Below are 18748 nucleotides of genomic sequence, written 5' to 3'. Positions count from 1 at the left end.
CGATAGTCTTCGAAAAAGCAGTAGCCGGAACAATGCGGCAGGTGCACCAAGCATAACTATAATTACAGTTGACTGGACGGAATCAGGTAGTACTACTGTGAAAAAAGCGCGTGAGCTGAAACTATTTATTAATTACGGTTGTATTGAAGGCATCGTTACATTTGGTAAGCATTTAACTAATTGGAATCATTCAGCATTCCTACATAGACTGCTGACTAAGTTCTATTTTATATATTTTGGCCAGTTTTGGTAGTACGTGCTTCCTGTATGATACAGTGAAACTTTTGTTGGGGATGGCACTTCCTTACGGTTTCTAGTGTCGTCTTCTGGATAATTTCTGGGTCTGATGACGTTAGTGGTGCCACTGTTCCAGCCGCTGCTGCTGCTGAGCTAAATAGAAGGTTCAGCGATTACGAGCCAGAACGGCTATTGTTGGACGACAAATATTTATAGAAAACGTTTGTGTTGCGCTTACATATCACTGCAGCATTAGCACGTGTTGCCTATGGATAACATTAGCTTGAAGCTCGCTCTTAGGGCGTGTTTATTCGACTGACGATATTCACCTATTATTACCGTTACTACACTATGTTCTGTGCGAAGAATCGCCGACGTTCTATTGTGCAACGTCGAAAGTAAAGAAGTGCAGATATTTGTTATAACACCATTGCGGTGCGTCCATATGCGACTATAACGCATCCTGCGTCGCTTTGCGGTTTATCAAGGTTCAGCCACAAGTGGCGCTAGTATACAATTGATCTGAGCGCAGCTGGGTCTCATGTAACCGTCTACTTGACTGTTGTCAATGGAATGGTATGTTAGCGTTCATTGGATCATGCCAGCGACACGGGTCCGCCAGATCCGGGCGACCTTTAACATCGGACATGAATTATCCCGATATCTCTTTTTTCTTCTCGATATGCCTTGTCTCTCTCGCTCTTTCTCATATTCCCAGTGCTATAACTGTTACTGCTCTGACTAAACCTCTTTACGCTTCCTCAGTATGATCATTTTGCTGTTCATCAGCCGTTCCGAAAGTCGCAATGGGGCCTGCACCGCCATTGTAACGGTGTCCTATCGTATGACATGCACAAGAATCTATAAAAAGAAAAAAAGGATCATACCGAACTTAACTGCTGTCCTTAATCATTTCATTAGAAGTAGCATTTACTATGGAGCATTGTTATATCTATATAGACATAGGTAGTCAGCTTCTCATACACTACAATATACACAGTGACTTTCGTATGAACATCAGAAATGGATGAGACTGAACAACGAAATAATAGTGTTAGCATCATAAATGATGAAAATGTTTAAAGAAAAAAATTGTAACATTTGCGTAGATGCTTGCTCCAGTGCTTGTTAGCCTGTCTGTGTTTATTAATCATTCATCGTTAATGGATCAAAATATTAAATATATATATGTATATATATATATGGTGAGAAGTAAACTAATAAATTTTTATGAAGACCGTTTTTTATGAAGAAAGTCTGCAACGTCCTACAAAAAAAGTGTTATACGTATTCCCAAGTTCCTAGATTTTTGGTAAAATTTTTGTAACGGTGCATTTATCATTACCGTCATATTAATCACTGCTCACTTACTACGCAAATGGATGGACATTGGTCATCGCATCAAACTGACAGGGTATCCAAATTATATATATATATATATATATATATATATATATATATGTATGCAGGAAAATAAGGGTAGAGTCTTATAAAACATAGTCGCGAGTCTGTTGATTTCTTGGAGTAATTCTTGATAAAATAACTACTACAGTCGCTACTATTTAACGTATGTTTGGCCTTTTCCCGGATGTTGGCTCTGTTCGCTACATTCACAACAACGGCAACTCTCGTTCTCACTCACTTAGGCGTTCGATAACACGTAAAAGTGTAGATGCATCAAGCGAAACACTTCTACCCTAATAATCACCGCGACAACTATTTCGTACTTGAAATAACAACGAGTTCATTTATTTTGAAACGGAAGATACGCAGAAAAGAACCAAACGTGAATTGTTCATTTGATCATCAAGCATCAAGCAAACCCGATGTGCTTTAAATCATAAAAACAATACCGAGAGAGCAAGAGTTATATAACACGATAATAATAATAGTTTAAGTGTTAGTCAAATTGTCGCGGGTTTGACTGGTGACGCGCGTGTCTGTTGCGCTCATGTGATCTCACTCTGCTGGGTGAGATCACATAATGGCATTGATAGTTATGGCTATCTATGCAAATTGTCGAAACGATCTTTCATCATTAATGCAGCACCATGCATTTACAAAAACAGTTTGAGCACGGATACCGTTAGTTTATTATTAAAGCTCTTAAGAAAATATCTTTAGGGCACTAATATACATAAAAAGCGGTGACATTGTGAACAGTCTAGATACCAACGAGTAGCATTTAGAAATTATAGTTTTCACATGGTGTTTGTTATCAAATCGTTGTCTAAACACTGCTTGCTCTGTGCTTAGATATATGATCACTTTATCTTGTTATATATTTTGTCGGATCGTTAGTTCACGGTGATAGGTAGACTGTTATGTGATTAATATCGGAATCGTACATGACGAATGAAGTGAATTTGTCTCCCAAGTACCGTGAATCTACCTTATTCAAAGTGTGTTCTTCGCACATGAGTGACTGTATTCGGAGGGTTGAATCTTCTATATTTTATAAGCAAGGGAAAATTTTAAAAAATCTATGATAGAATAGAACCTAAAAGCGTATTACGAGAGCAGCCGGCGATGATGAAAGGCGGCAAAGCCAGGGAGGTCTCCGTTCCCATAACTGAGCTCCCCATAGTCATCACAAACCTCTCTCTCTTAAAATAGTTTAAGAAATGGCAAGGTACTTGTGCTACCCCGAGCTAACCGTACAGGTTGCCAGTGTCACAAATGATAGCGGCGGCGAAGTCCAAAACAAAAAGTGGCAATGATGATTAAGATTGCTTTTTTAATTTAAGACTGATATCTTCATCTCGGGTATTACTGTTCTTCTTCTCATAGATATATTAGACATGCGGTAAGCAAACAAAACGCACGCAGTAGCACGTAACACGAAAACATCGGCTTGCGTGCAAAGTGCCTTGCGACAAAAAATATTGGGCAATTCAGGTCGGGTCCGACAGGTTGCCCAAGGCAAGGCAAATGCAGCAGCGTAAAATGGTACCAAAGTCTCCCTAACACAAGGTCAGATAATAGCATTTCAGTCAAAATGCGCGAAGCTTTTGGGGTTAATATATTAGTTGCATAGAAGCGGATCAGGCAAACGATGGAAGTACAGATTACTCAAAGTCATGACGACGATGGGTCACATGCCTGAAAGCTACAGCGGGGTGTGTATATTTGCATACATCTGTTTTCTCTTTCTCTCTCTCTCTCTATATATATATGTATATATATCCCCGACGGTTTTTAAAATTGAAAAATTTTTAAACTACGTGCCATTAGCAGGCGAAACTCGAGTGGTAAACACTTTATAAAATAAAAAAGACATTTTCCTGTCTCGAGAAACAATGCTCAGTGGCTAAGCTTTTGTTCTTCAAAGGCCACAATTACGGAAAGTTATCAACGAATGGTGAGGTACGTTAGGTAACAAGGTAACGTGAATGTTTCAAGAACGAAGATTGCAGTATTGCAGACAAGCGAAAAAGTGATCAAATATCGGTATTTGAAGCGTAAGAACACATGGACGCTATAAAAGACGCTAAAAATGGACGCAGAGCTTAGAGGTTTAAGAACTCTGTCGGCGACAACATTCATTTCATGTGTAACGGGTTACAGAACCCAAATACTAAGAATGCGAAAACTGAGTACATGTATCCCATGATCTCATTCTAGGCGATCTATTCTTAGGCGAACCTATTCCACGCGCATTCGCAGGATTTTAATCAACAAAAAAGTCCGCTTGGGGCATAGCGCCTTTGCCCGTTCCTACTCGGTGATTTTAAAACCGATCACTGAGCACCGTTTTGTCTTATCGCCGTCAGCTATATGCTATTTTTTGGCATTGATAAGTAGTTAGTGCTAGTGGTGGAAAAGGCGAAACTTATTTTTTCGACTGATAAGAGCCATCGTTACAGTGGTGAGCGAATCCTTAGGACAAATGCATGTGCTTAGTACCGCCATTCTGCATAATAAAAATACTGGTGGAATAGTGCGCTATAGTTGTACTGCGATCGAGCTGAAGGTCGATTCAAAGCCAATTTTAATCCTCATCATGCGGCATTCAGCTGTGTACTATTGTGTGCCAATATGAACTACTAAGGGATCCGCGCCGTGAAACGACATCTAGCGAACAAATGGTGAACTACAATGGTCAGCGGTTCTCACAATTAAAGCAGGTCAACTATGTTCGTTTGTAAAATTCATTTTTAGTCAAGTATTGTTTTTTAGACCATCAGAATGCTCATATGTATATTGTTCGAGGTATATATGATATCGCCGTAATGTGAGATAAACAGATTTATTCTTTAACCTAAGTACTTTTGTTTTCGTATGATCCAAAAAACAGTAGTCTGCGGTAGCTTACTTGAGCTCTATATATTATGAAGATCTGCATTTAAGATGTGTGTAACTACAATGTTAAGTCACGACGAAATTTTGTATGCTACTGTTGTGCCGGGCTTCCTCTAATCGTGTAACGGCATAGGTAGCGCTTACCTTAATAGATAGACAGAGTCAAGGTCCACACGTTTAGCGACTGCTATTTTGATGCATCTGAATGACGTTCTCTTTCTCGGAGCCTCTGGCTTATCGAGCTTTTCTTGAGTACATTTGGATCCTGAGAACGACAAGGCTGGCTGGATGCCAGCGTCTAGCAAACGTTTTAGGCTCATAGGTTTATGGAGTCAGTAAAGTGCAAGCTTGAGAAGACCGCCTTTTAGAACGAGACAATGGCGTCTAGGACTAGGAATGTCATCTTGCGGCCGGCCATTTGACTGTTGTAGGGGAGCGGAAGCGGTATCCACATGTGTTTGTACGTTCGAAAGTTGTCGCTTTTTAGCCCCTTAAGAAAGGGAAAAATTGGGATGGTTAAGCAACTAGCCTACTGAGAGTGAGATCGGCAAGGCGGGAGAAGGCTAACAAGAGTAATGTCCTATATTAATATAGGTGTATAGGACATCTTTAAATATAGCGATGCAGTTGGATCAGCTACCACCAAGCGCTTGGCTCAAGCCTAATCCCTGTTGGGCAACCAAGAAAGAGTGCGGTCGTAACGAAGCTGGGAAGCGCAACGGGTTGTGAACGATCACTGCCTGGAACAGACAGATAAAACTGGAAAAGGAGGCGTGGTCTAATCTCGGGAGAAGAAATAAAACAAAAATAGAAGTCTAAAACATTATTATATCTTAATCGGTGGCTTGATAGTCACCCCGCCACAGGTAAAAATTAGCATTTACCCTGTAAATCCTGAAGGGAGGCTTCTGGGCCGGAGGGGGGTTGGATAAAAAGGCTGTACAGACTCACCCCAATCGGTCTTAGCAGGCCAACTACTGTAGCACTGAAGTGCTCTGATTTTTTGTAATACTTCTCTTTTCAATCAAGCAATTTAATAGAACAACTGCAGTATTTGAATATAGCACGCTAGTTGCCATAGAAGCCTTACATTTGTAAAACCTGTTAGAGAAAATGGCGCCAAACAACACCAATATGTGAATATTAACAACATTTGAAAAACTAAAGATAACCAATAGCTCGATCTTCTGCCGAATTATATAACAATGTTTTAACTATAGTGGCAAAAAAGAACAAAATCGCAAAAAGTTACCTTATATTGGCATACGACTTAGTAGATAGCACAAGAAGAACATTGTTTCTAATAAACCTATTATTAAAGGCCCAATATTCTAGTATTCTGAATGTCTTAAGTGACGCGGGGCCCGGTGGGTTCGCTACGAGTACTTCGGAATAATCCTAATGTCCAGCCAGGACCATTGTGAACCCTAGTATCTAAAGTGCTTGAAGCTTGCACGTTCGATACTGCTATTAGGCGTTGCTTTAGCTGACTGATTCTCAGCTGTCAATCAAGCTCTCAATTTAGCCACCTATTAAAGATACCTTTCGTACAATACACTCTTATAGATTACAAAGTACTTGGTTTAGCATATTCATGATAAACTAATTCCCTAATCGATCCATGCGAGAGGCATCTGTCGAAGACGGAACGAGATTTCATCACAATGTATCGGGTCAGATTCAGAAGTCTTCATCATTTTTCATACTCCTCGTTCATCAAATTCATTTTATTTATAGCAGTAAGAGTTACCCTTATTTCATCTTAGAAAATGATCGATCCTCTTCGTCAGTTCGTAATTGGTTGATGCCTGCTCGACTGACGTAATTATCGCCTGCTGGATGTCTTTAGAGCGTCCACTTGATTGCTCCGATGTTCTCTACGATTTGGCGAATGCTTACATGTGAGTTCTGGTCTGTGAGTTCTGGTCTGTGAATTCTGATGAGCATCAACATAGTCAAAAGCCGACATAAACGTGCCTAGTCTTCGAGGCTGAAAGCTCTACTTCGAGAACAAGTGTACTTTTGACTGACCGTGTAGTCCGCTTAAAGCGTTGGGTTCATATAAACCATGTATGTCCTCATTAGAGCTCAGCCCTTTTTTAAATTAAAAAATCGACTTTAAACACACTTTCGGGATCTCCATATCGGGAGGCCTATAGAGCTAAACTAATTGAAATAAAGTAATTGTAATGAAGTAAAACTAAAGTAATTAAAATAAAAACGGCGTCAAAAAAGCCAAAACGCGACGGTACAAATATAATAAACAACGGCGCTTTCCTCTCAAATGATTTTATTTACATTGGTAAAATTTAAAACAATCCGTTGCGAACTGGGACAACCTAATATTATGGTAATATTAGTAATATGATGGTTGATAAAGCTCATTGGACCCTTTTGTAGCCGTTCTATATCATTGAACGTAAAGTGGGGGCGGCATAGTGTTCGCAGAAGAATTAGTCTAGTGAGTCATGGAATGAAACGTCCTGGTAGAAGCCACCCATACCCACTGCATTCACAATCAGTGTTAGTAGGATTCACTTGGGCAGAATAATACATGGGACCAGCAGCATAGAGGCGCATAACGCTATGCTGTACAAGCGTATGATATCAATTGCGACGACAGTTGTTTTTCGTTTCGCTGGGGGTAAGCGCAACCATTCGTGTTGCTATCCCTGTTTACGTTTTAGCAATCATTTTGTTGCCATCAGGGCTCAAACTTCCGGCCCTTGATTGGTTCATTCGATGGTAGACTGTCCGAGGCACTGCTTCTTGGGTCAGCCACAGTGTGAGCAGATGTTTCTCGCTATGACGCAGATCTCGCCTACGTGGCCCAACGACCCCAAACCCCAATAGGAGCAGTCAACGTGCTTGCTCATGCTAACGCAAACCAATCATTGACTGTATCGTATAATAGGTATTCGCTACGTGTACTTGTCAACGAGCAAGATCGCGAAATAGGGCGTACGACGCTATATCAGATATCTACACTGATTACTCTTTTAATAGATTTCTGTCTAAGATGACCGCTTCCTGTTTAAGAATGTGTAAATTGATATTATATATAATTATATATCAAAGACAATAAGGATGAGACCATTTTATTGTTGATTTGGCTTGGGTTAATTTTATTGATACGTCCTTTCCGTGTGAATACCGCTTCATCGATTAATTTCTTTCCGTAAGAATTCAATGAGTCAATTAATACAGTTGTACAATACTATAAGATGCGGACGCGCATTAGACGTTTTAAGTATACGTATACTGTGACGTAACGGTGTATATGATGTAAACCCCAGCTCCCATTTACAATGTGCCTTGATAAAACTACAATTGCCTACAATTCGATATTATTATTATGACCATCGTCACGGTCGCTACTTTGACAAGGTCCAAGTACTGACGAAAGCAACATTGATAAGTATGTGTACAACAACCTAACCTAGGCAGTGAAGTCATCTGATCTCTGTAGAAGGAACTAATTTGTTTATTGGAGTCCTGGGATTCAAAAACGACATTAGCAATAGGTAAACAACTAAATTCTGATTTTCAATTCATATCTTGTCACGTTACTTTGGGTAAGTAACGTCACAAGTGCTATTGGGTCGTGCGGCAGCTCGAGCGTACGTTATCTTTACAAGAGCAGCTGAAATAATTTTTTTATGGACAGAAATAGATGAATCTGAAACATTGTCGTCGATCATCCTTTGCGAATGTTTAATTATAGACGCGGCAGTGCTTCTTTGCATATGATCAGCATCATTTTTTGGTGTGATTCTTACATATTTAGAGCAGATACTGGTATATATATTCAGCTTATTAGATAGGAGCGCAGTAACATTTTCGAGTGTTATTTATTTCTCATATATTAAAATATTGTATACGATGTGTTCTCGAGATACGACTAGGAAAACACGGCACTCGTCGTTAAACAGATGTTCCACTCTCTCTGTGGGGTCCCAGAGCTAAACAGACTGGTCCCTGCGAGAGAGCGAATCAAACCTAGTTTATTATGTAGCTATAACGGGGCTGAAGCGCCTCCTTGCGGAAGAATATCGTAGACTCAACAGAGGACGAGGCTAAATTCTCATTCTGTCGCCGTCAACGTGTTGGTAGATTAATTTTCAATGTCGCTGTCTACCTAGTTTGAACGAGTTCAAAAACTATGGGCACAGTTTAGTCGCTCGGCGCTCTAGAAAAGGTGTTTCTGGATATTTAACCCCTTTGCACAAAGTATAACAATGTGGTTATCTAACGCCGTTGTAGAATCTTCAGCAATTTCGGCTATATACTACTATATCAAAGACATTAAAACGCCAATTAAATTAATGGCAAATGGCAAAAGGATGCATTTGGCATGATGGAGTTTTTTTTAAGGCAATTCTCTAATTTCTCCTAAGACGAGTAAAATTTAATAGTTGATTGCTAGATAATTGATAACACGTGTAATTGCTCAGATATTTTCAGATGAGGTCATTATGTATTCAGAGGAGAACATGTTAGTATCTTCTGCAGTGTTTCTGCAATGCATTAGGGGCTAACTACCTTGTCGCGCAGTTTGTCTGCTGGCAAGCAATCGGCCAAGGCAAAGGCAGTGGAGATGCAGCGGAAGAACGGAACCTAACGGACGCGTTTGAACGTGATTGATGTATGTGATCGGACAATTTCAATACTTATTTCTAGCAGCAGGAACAGCTGCTTCTAGTCCGAACAATTAGGGCAGCGACAGTGATTGCTGGTTATCGACGGACGTTCGGGAGAAGAGGCGCGCATTGCATTGGGACGTAAGCCCAAGTAGTCGTCGTCATTGCAGTCGTGCAACGGTACCGATGCCTTTGCACTTTCATTCATCATCGTAGCACGTACGTGGCGCATTCTCTTCGTGAAGCCTTTATGGCCCGTATCTGGCGACCTTATATAGTATATGGCTGTCTGTTCCCCGTACGGCACAGATCTGTTTTCTCTCGTCAGTCATGCCTTCTTCTGTCGACATTAGTTTTTCGCGGTTAAGACCTCCCTTCTACCCAGAACCACAAATAGGTAACGGCGTCAGATCGTAGTGATAGTTAATGCTGAACGACGGATGCCCAGCTGCGAAACGGTTTCGGCGGAAAGGGCTTTGCAGAGAGAAGAGATTAGATAATAGGAAAAGCAAATGGCCACATACCGTACAGTTGCTCGATCCAGACCCTAACAAGTTAAGGAAAAAAAATGTCAGAAACGTACTCGATGTTAGATGGCAATGCGGAGGAGCGGGGACCGTTGAAGGAACTTATGACAGTCGGGAGGCGTCGCAAAACGCGCGACTGTTAGCATACTGATTTACGAAGCCAGCAGCTGCACGGGGTGCACACGGGTGCTGCGTGAACGCAATATGGCTGGTAGCGATTACCGAGTTTTAATAAAATAAGCAATATCAACTAGCTACTATATAGTTGGGACGTGGCTGAAGCAACAAATTCCAGCCCAGTCGCCGGCGCATTCTCAGTGTCCGATCAGCGGCATCATTGCCTATGATATATAGTATTTGCTGCGATGTAACATTCCCATTTATTGATGAGCTTTCTTATTTTTAAAACGATTGGCGGGTTGTTCCACGTGAGGTAGAGTGGAATAATTGTATAAGGTTGAACGAAGTAAGCTCATAGCTAATATGGAACAAATTACCAGGGCCACTCAGGGTTGTTATTGCCGAACTCGAAAGGTCAGTTTTAGCAATGGTGTTTTTTGCCTCCCGACATTTTTTATCAGTGGAGCCCATCGTTGGAGAAAAATAGGTGATCTCGATAAAGTGACGATAGCAGCCCTTTGGATAAAAAAAAAAAAAATTCTACGTTGTATAGTACTTAACCATCGGCAAATGTAAATTCACAATAGAGAAGTAAATAACGAACAGTGTACATAACTTATGCACGAACCTATGTAAAGTATAGCATATCTTGCGTGTGCGTCAGTTCAGTATGTTGGTGCTCTGATCCGGCTGCTGCTGGCATTGTTGCGCTTTTCTTTGCCGCTATCCGTTGTGTAATGCGGCTTGCGAAAAGACAATGACGATTCCATTTTCATTGTCGGTGCTTTGGTTGTTTTACGTTTTCGTACTTAACGATCGGTGTCTATTGCGGTTGTACTCGCTGGCCTACGCGTTGTTCGTCCGATCCAGACTGCGTACTTGCGATCCGGAGCTGGCTTGTCACTCGTCACAACAACGTTGATTAACGTTGCTCCTGACTGACTCCTCGCCACCCAGTCACTTTCTGCTGCCGTCGATTTCTTCATTTTGCTTTTATCTTCTTCCCGCTCTATATTAACTACAACATAGTCTTTTCCTCCGGTGGGTCGGGTTTGGCCAAAGCCCCAGCCAGCCCGAAACACTCACCGATGTTCAGATTCGAATGGAGTTGACTCTGGAAAGTAGAAAACTGTGCGGAACGGCAACCGTAAAGTCCTGGAGCTATGCAGAAACATCTGAATCAGGAGGAAAGACAAGCAACGAGGTAATGGATCCATTAACGGCCGGCTCGTTGCTCGGCTATTCATGTGTGTGTATAGATATATATGTATATATGGAACTTGCAGCTCCTCCTAGCTTTGCTGGTGGAGTCTTGCTCCTTTCAGCTGTAGCAATACCGCTTGATGCAGAAGCAGTCACAGCTTTTTTGCTTAGTAGTCACTTTTTTACCTTCTGCTATATTGTTTCCTGCTGTCTATCTGTTTTGTGGTGGTCAGAGGCAGCGGCACTAGTGAAGGTGGTTTCAGTAACAGCGGCTGTGGTGTAAACATGAGTCGTATTAGTGGCCTATATCAACGAGGAATTGTAGGAGCGGTATTTCGGTAGGTGATGGTACAAATGTTGATGACGAGACTTCTGCAATAGTTAGAGAACAAACGGTGACACCAGCGCGCAGCGCGCTCGGACCACAGCAAGAACCTAGAAAGCCGATTCATAGGGCAACTACGCCCGCTGTTGTTGGCTCTTCTGCCGCCGCCACCGCTGGTGTTGTTAATCGCGTTGTCGCCAGCGTCGTTGTGACTGTTCTCCGATGGTTTCTGACTCTATCCCTGTTGCCGTTGGGTCAGTCCATTCATTCACTCTTTCACACATTCACAATCAGTCATGTGTCATGGCATCTGGTAACGTTGGTCGCGCGCACTGCGTTTGCCTTTTGTGCAGAAACGGTTACTGTATCTCTCCTTCGTTTGTATTATTAAGCCACTGTGTGTATTCCTGTCTTTCAGTATGTCTGTATGGCTGGGTAGTTGACTTCGTACTCCCTCCGTTGACTCGTAGCTAGGTGCGAAAGAGCTTTCGTTTCGGTCACCATTAATTCTCTGTGGCTTTGTTGTCGTTCGCCCGCCTGATCTTTTTGGTACACCGTCAGCATTCTCCGTCCGTGCATTGTTTTGCTGTAACGCTCTGTCATTTGGTCATTATAATTTCCTATACCACGGTCTACGATAACGCTACACGTAGTTGAATGGCAATAAGAGTGGTCCGACTTCTGCACACTTCCGTAATTTGTTCTTATTATTCGATAAAAGCTAGCCGACATTTCGTTGATCAGTGCAGAATTGTCACCTGTTAAAGTGCCCAGTAAACCATAAACAAACGAAGAACTTTTACAGATGTAAAGACTAGCTTTAGGGTTAACATTAGGGCTTTAGGGTTTTGATTTGACTTCAAAGTATAGAAATTTGGGATATATTTGATATATTTAATTGTATCAATGGTGTAAGCTCATATGGATTACTTTGCAATCATTCCCTGAACATATCCTAAATTCATCGAGAATTACAATTGAAACTATTTTGCGGTTATGTCTATGGAACTTTTTACCTAAGCGCAACGTACTTCGTTTGCATGAACAGGGTACACTGTTTCTTATTTACTACGTTAATTACTAATTGCATTTTTTTTATCAGAGCATCAACTTGGCTAAGGAAAGCTCTCGTGCTTTCGCGTATCCGCACGCTGTTCGCAGATTTTATTTAGGGCTCCATTATTAACACTTTATATGGGCCACTGTTTAATACCTTCTTTGGGTGCTTTCCAGTGTCACCAAGGAAACTGAAGAGGAAAATTCGCGTATGAAGTCACTGTGCCATTCAAAATCCTTCGGTCGAAGGTGGTGTTTAGAAAAACTGTCAGTGTTCATGTAATTACCCTGACCTCTGCCGCACCACTCATTTCATTCTGAAAAATTTGTTCGGTGAATGTGAGAAATAACTTGTCGTCGGCAGTATGTGCCCATGGAGTGTTACGTAAAAATGTAACCAGGTGACATCTCAAAGAGGGACACAATATAGAACTGTTCGAGGTTAGCAGCGTACATTTGGCTATAGCGTTTTGCTGTTTGCTTACGGACGCAAATGCCTAGAACTTATCTCTGAAAGCTTTCCTCAAAAATTGGTTGTAAGAATCAGGATAATTATACAGCAAGGTAGAAACGCACGGCTTATTTAAAGAACTGCAGTTCTGGTAACGTTTAAATTCTTAGAAAAAAAAAAAGTAACACTAAAAAAAAGTGTTACAATGCGCAAAATACTATAATTATCGTTTCAAAATAATATCGCCATAGTTATTAGTAACACATTAGTTCAGACAAAGTATTTACATCTTTGTTCTTAAATAATATAGTTTGAATCTTAGTTACAGGTTTGAGTTGTGATAGAACCTCACGAATGAGAGGATTCTACATTGACGGTAAGTGGCAAGCGAGAATATGTCACTGGAGCCTTGCTAGCGCAACAGTTAAAGCGGCTGATAGCGGCAATAGGTAACGAAAAGCCTCTGACGAAATGACATGTTTAGGTTGACATGGATAGGACGAGACGTAGACTGTACATTCTGTCAAAGAGAACAGTCTGTCTGTGGCAAAGGGATCATCCACAGAGACTTTGCGGATCTTGCCAAACATTGCCCTCGGAGCGTCTGTACGATTTGAGCCCAACGGTATTTTCTCATAAAGAAATTCCATAACACAGCACAGATAGTAACAATATCTTATAAATAATAAGAAGGCCTTTACGTCAACCCTGCAGAATCCCGTCGAAGCTGCAACAATAGCAGAACACTTCAGCGCTCTAGCCGTTAAGCGGCCTGTTATTTCAACGTTGGTAGCGAAAAATGCATGCCAGTACAATCAATTGAGACCTAAAACGACCGAAAAAATAATCAATTAGGAATATTGGGCGGCAGCTAACAGCTCAAGTACGTTCCCTTTTATTCTTAAATGGAAGAACACCTTTGGCATATTTCAGTCCAGTCCTTTCCAGTAGGAAAAAAGCCAATGTCAATGGATGAGTTGATAATACTGGCAAGAAGGGGCGCTCTTCAGTATTCCGCTTGTCCGGGGCATCAGCGTACTTCAAGAACCATTTCGAGCGAACTAACATAATTTAGCTCCAACGACGTTAATCTGCCCAATCGATGGTTTCTCCATCCGAGCGTCGGCTTGAATATCACAGGAAATGACAGTAGCTCAGTTAACGGTTGCGAAGTGTCCTTTAAGCTTATCATCTGGATTCTGGAGGTCCAGAGTCGAGGTCGAGCACGCATGGGAGAACCACTCTGGATTCTTCTCTAACACAAGATTCATAGCCCGGAGGTACATCGTAAATCGGCGCTTGTAAAACGTATTCCTAGCAAGCCGCACATCCATTCTCTATCTCTGGAGACGACTGTAATAAGTTGTCGTAGATTGCAGCGTGCGCACCCGATAACGCCCTCTGTACGACTATTTGATATTGTGCCTAACCGCCGTAACTCAGCTGAGAATTTAAATATGCTACAAGCTGCACCCTCTACTTCAACCATATAAAAATATAACAATGTTAATCGCAGATTACTTCAAAAGTCAAGTCAGCGTCATGTTTGATTGGGATGGTTTTCTTATTTTTCGTCTGCTTTTAAGCTGTCAAATATTGCTTCAGAAGGCTGGCTTTTAGGACGATACGAAGTATGTTTGCTTATACAGATTACCATGTATTCCTAAGTTGAGCAGCTAGCCCTATTTACTGCGTTATCACATGGACGCGGTCACCGGGATATCGAGAATTTCGCGTAGATCCATAACCTTCTTTGTATGCTCAAATGTGCACGTCCATACATTAATCACACTGAATCTGGCTTCTAGCCTTGTATAAGGCTTTATTGTAAAGATCTTACCTTGTAGGGGCGAAAAGTTTACCTAAAAACGTTTACTTGACGATGTTGTTTTATCTCTTTTACCAGGTGAAGTAGTTAAGGTGGTCACTTTGCACTTTTAACGGTCTTTTCACGAAATTCGAACTCATTAATTATTTAATTTTTTCGCTATGTCCTCACAGGACATGTGATCATTCGTCACTAGAATTGAAGCTTGCTGTTCGATCACCATTTTCGCTAGTTTCTTCGCTCGGATTCTCTTGAACGTTACATAATTCCATTGGCATTAATTCGCCGATTGTGCCATCATTTCCTTTTTCTTCACTGGCTTTTGTAAGAATCCTAGTTACTAGTATAGCATTGCTACAAGTAGTTATCTTGAGACGCCGTCGCCCCCGTGGGTACTGACTCACGTCTGATATGGAACAACGAGTGAAGAGCGCGTGATCCAGATCAGCTGAAAAAGCAGCCGTTTATGGCGCAGTGAAACCTTGAGCGGGAAAGAAGTTTCAAAACTAGTTAGGCAAGCTACTAAATTAAACGATAGTGTGATGACGCTGTTATGTCGTGCAGACATGTGTGTCAGGCAAAACCAAGCGCACACAATTTCCAACTTCAAAACGTATATATATAAAACTTATATATATAAGTTTTATATATATACACCTTATATATATAAGGTGTATATATACAGCACTTCGAGAGCAGTTAGATGCGCCGATATATCAGAACTGACTACACGGGCAACGATGGCTAAATTCAGCCCTAGGACTTGATAATAAACCACAATTTTTACTGAAATAGGAAACTCACGATCACCACGTTTGAGGCTTTAAATAAGAAAAATTGTTATGTTAAAATATTGTCAAAATAAGCGTGTGTTATCGAAGTGACAGCAGGTGAAATGTGCTTCCTAGCTTGAACATCATTGCTATAGTTACTGAAGTCTTTATACAATCTTACTGGCATTGTGTTTTCGTGCTACACTTGCGTGCTCTTATAGTTTCCATAGTTTTATGAATAATTCTTTTTTTCTTTTTATAAGGGAGTTAAGAACGAATGCATTATGTAGACCAAACTTCACGGTCAAGATATTTACCTGACCCTGTAGAACTCTTACCCACTAAACCGTGGTTTACCACTTGGTAATTTTGAGCCTTGGTTCGGATATTGCTTCGAGACCTTGCTTCGGTTAATGTAATTCTAGTTAGCCACGTTTCGATTCATCCTCTTGTGAGGTTTCCTTCCACGTTAGACGAGCTGAATCGCAAGCGGACTCTATCCCCTACTCTTTCACTGGACCCCAACTCTGCAAGAGCGCGATGCTTTCGTCTACCTCGCTCCTGTACTTCGGCCTCGCTATCGAGCGTTCTTTTCCTGCATCATTCGCTCTACAAAACACTCGTTCTCGCGCTTTTTAAGCTTTAACGATAAAGTATCAGACATCGCTTAAAACAATCTACCTGTTTAAAGGTCCCATACAATGCTGTTACAGTGAACACCACTGCCACTATTCGTTAACCATTCTTATTATGTTCTATGGTATCGACTGACTTATTACGGTCGATTCCCTAAGATATTCGCACTCTCCTTAGGCGTCGTCTGCCTGCCATAAACTTAAAAAACGGATTGAATCTCGACAGTCAATGTATAAATCTTTACGATGGCCGAGTAGTAACGTATCTGCATACAATACTAAATTTAAGAAGATTTAAGTACCGGGTTCGAATGCTGGAATAGATACGTTTGTGTTGTGTTGAGCTAAGTGACTAATATAATTTCAGTCATTAAACTTAAAGCTTTCGGACTTCAGCGTCAGTAGATTCTAGACATGCTTCGTAGAGTTTTTCCGGACTCACCCGTCGTTATCCAAAATTTATACGTCTTGAGAAAAGAGCAATTATTATCGCGATCCTATACGCAGTGAGCACTACCTGTAGCATATGTACAGCGGTGAATTTAAATTCGGCCTTAACAGATCCCTGTCTGTATTACAAGCGTGTCATCTATTTCACGTATTGGGCGAGTGTCTATGCCTCACTCTCACTAGACGTGACTATTCGACCACGCCCTTCGTCTCTTTATCTCGCTCCGTTTCCAAATCTTATTTCATAATTTATAACATAATAAAAAAAAGCCTCTTACATTCGACTATGGATATTCTCTCACTAAAAGAGATCTCAGAATTAAATGGTCGGAAGCTTTCGTATTATTTTTGCGTAGTATAATAGATTTTAAGCACACGTCTGTGCGTATAGCTAGTCAAAGGACCAGCTTTGATATGAGAAACTTGTTAAAGGGCTCGCGACCCTCTCTCTCTCTCTCTCTCTCTCTCTCTCTCTCTCTCTCAAACACGTAACTAAAGCATCGTAAAATCCGTCGTTGTCAATCGAATTCATTACAGAGACCTTTTCAGTACAGTCAATTTTACCTACATAATTGAAATATTTTTGTATTATTTTTGGGCTTAATAATTCGAACGAAAGATTTTTACCTTCGCCACGACGCGGCAGCAAATCTTGTCCGTAAACGGTTCCAACCGGGACTAAATAACTATATATCTGCTTAGAAAAATTAAATCACCCAAAAATTATAATTGTTAATCGAATGATAATCTTATTGTTACTGTATAAGGTAATAATCCTGGAAAATTACCACCGGATAAGTAAAAAATTAGTACTATTAAATAAAATAATTAAAGATGTATATATATTAGAACATTTTACCATAATTTTTTTTATTAATACACGTATTACTTTAGAATATAATTCATGACCTTATTTTTCAAAATAACGAAAAAGTTAACTCTTCTATGGCGGACCTCTAAGTAATTTCTTTTTAAACGTTAAAACGTTCAAAAAAGTAAAAAAAAATATAGCTAATCTTTTCCAGTTAAAAACCATCATGCAAGTAATCGTCAAGTATCACCCACGTATATCTCGTGCTGCATTGATCTAAAGTTACTCGAAATGTATTTGATTATTACCGTATATACAAGTACCCAAAAAATGTCATTTGACGAATCAAAACATTTGAATAATATTTACACCATGTAAGGGGCAACACTTTGTGGTAGTGTATGCTAGATGTACTCCATTTTACCGCGTTAAAGGTAGCGTTTCAATTACATCTATCGCTCTACCGCAAGTGAGTTGAGGCGTTCTAGATTAAGAAGCCATGTTTTGCTTTTATTGGTCATCTTTAAAGTTTTCGTTACAGTTGCACGTGCTTTAAAAATTGTACATTTAGCTGATAGGGAGCGTACGGAAACAATACTCTATTTACTTTCGTGATCACAGAGACTCGTTATTCGGTTTAAGGTAATGGGCCTGGGTTTAAGGACCTTCTGTGTGATTTTCAACCCTTTTTTAACGTTTCTAAACATTCTTAAAAGACCACATCAGTAGCAAGAGGGCACGTGACCTGGTTTTTAGCTATCTAATTAAAGAGCGCTAAAATAAAAGATTAAAATTTTCTTATTGTCAATAAGGATGAATTCAATAACGGAGTATAATTTTTTAACACCAACCGATTTGATTCACGATCCTTTAGTGATACCAAATCAGCTCATGATCAGCTAAGTACTCAATGTAAGTAATGTTTCTATTATATTTTGTCTGTCGAAAACGCGTAGTTTGGAACTTATTCAAAATTTCATGTTTGCTAAATAGCCCCGGACAAGCTATTTATTCGTATTGGCAATAAGCTGCGTAGATGATCTAAATTAGCAAGCTAAATCTCAAGTTATGGTAACTTACACTTCGGTATATAATATTGCTCTTATATTTGGTTGCTGAAACATGTCGCTTAACTCCGCTTCGGTCTGTATTGGCCAGCTTTTAATTTTTGTGAAAATTCAATTTCAAATTTAATAAATACGATTCAATTATAGTCTTACAAGACATTTCGAGTTGCTCTAGATAGCTGGAATCTGTGTGGCAAACAAAGTGCGACAAAAAAGCCGCCTTTTTAGCGTTCAATGAATACAGTGGGCGTATGTAACTACTTCTAGCCGAGGCTGTGTTATCGTTCCAAGTATATTGCTAGATGCCAATAACTTGAAAATTG

General features: G+C 40.4%; 1 protein-coding gene across 14 annotated transcripts in view; it reads left to right on the top strand.

Annotated features, from left to right (window-relative positions):
• The window catches only part of PDZ-GEF (PDZ domain-containing guanine nucleotide exchange factor), a 74251-nt gene that overhangs the window by 12474 nt on the left and 43029 nt on the right, over positions 1-18748 (top strand). The window contains exons 1-2 of one of the 14 annotated variants that reach the window (XM_022788760.2): positions 12602-12851; positions 13184-13237. The exons of the other annotated variants lie outside the window; for them this stretch is intronic. The gene's annotated coding sequence lies outside the window, so the exon portion shown is untranslated. Of the gene's footprint in view, positions 1-12601; positions 12852-13183; positions 13238-18748 lie in introns of those variants that run through there. 14 annotated transcript variants of the gene reach the window in all.

The sequence above is a fragment of the Varroa destructor genome, unplaced genomic scaffold (genome assembly GCF_002443255.2).
Source record: "Varroa destructor unplaced genomic scaffold, Vdes_3.0 BEIS01000001.1, whole genome shotgun sequence".
NCBI classification, from domain to species: Eukaryota; Metazoa; Arthropoda; class Arachnida; order Mesostigmata; family Varroidae; genus Varroa; species Varroa destructor.
This window is presented reverse-complemented; position numbering and strand designations above follow the sequence as displayed.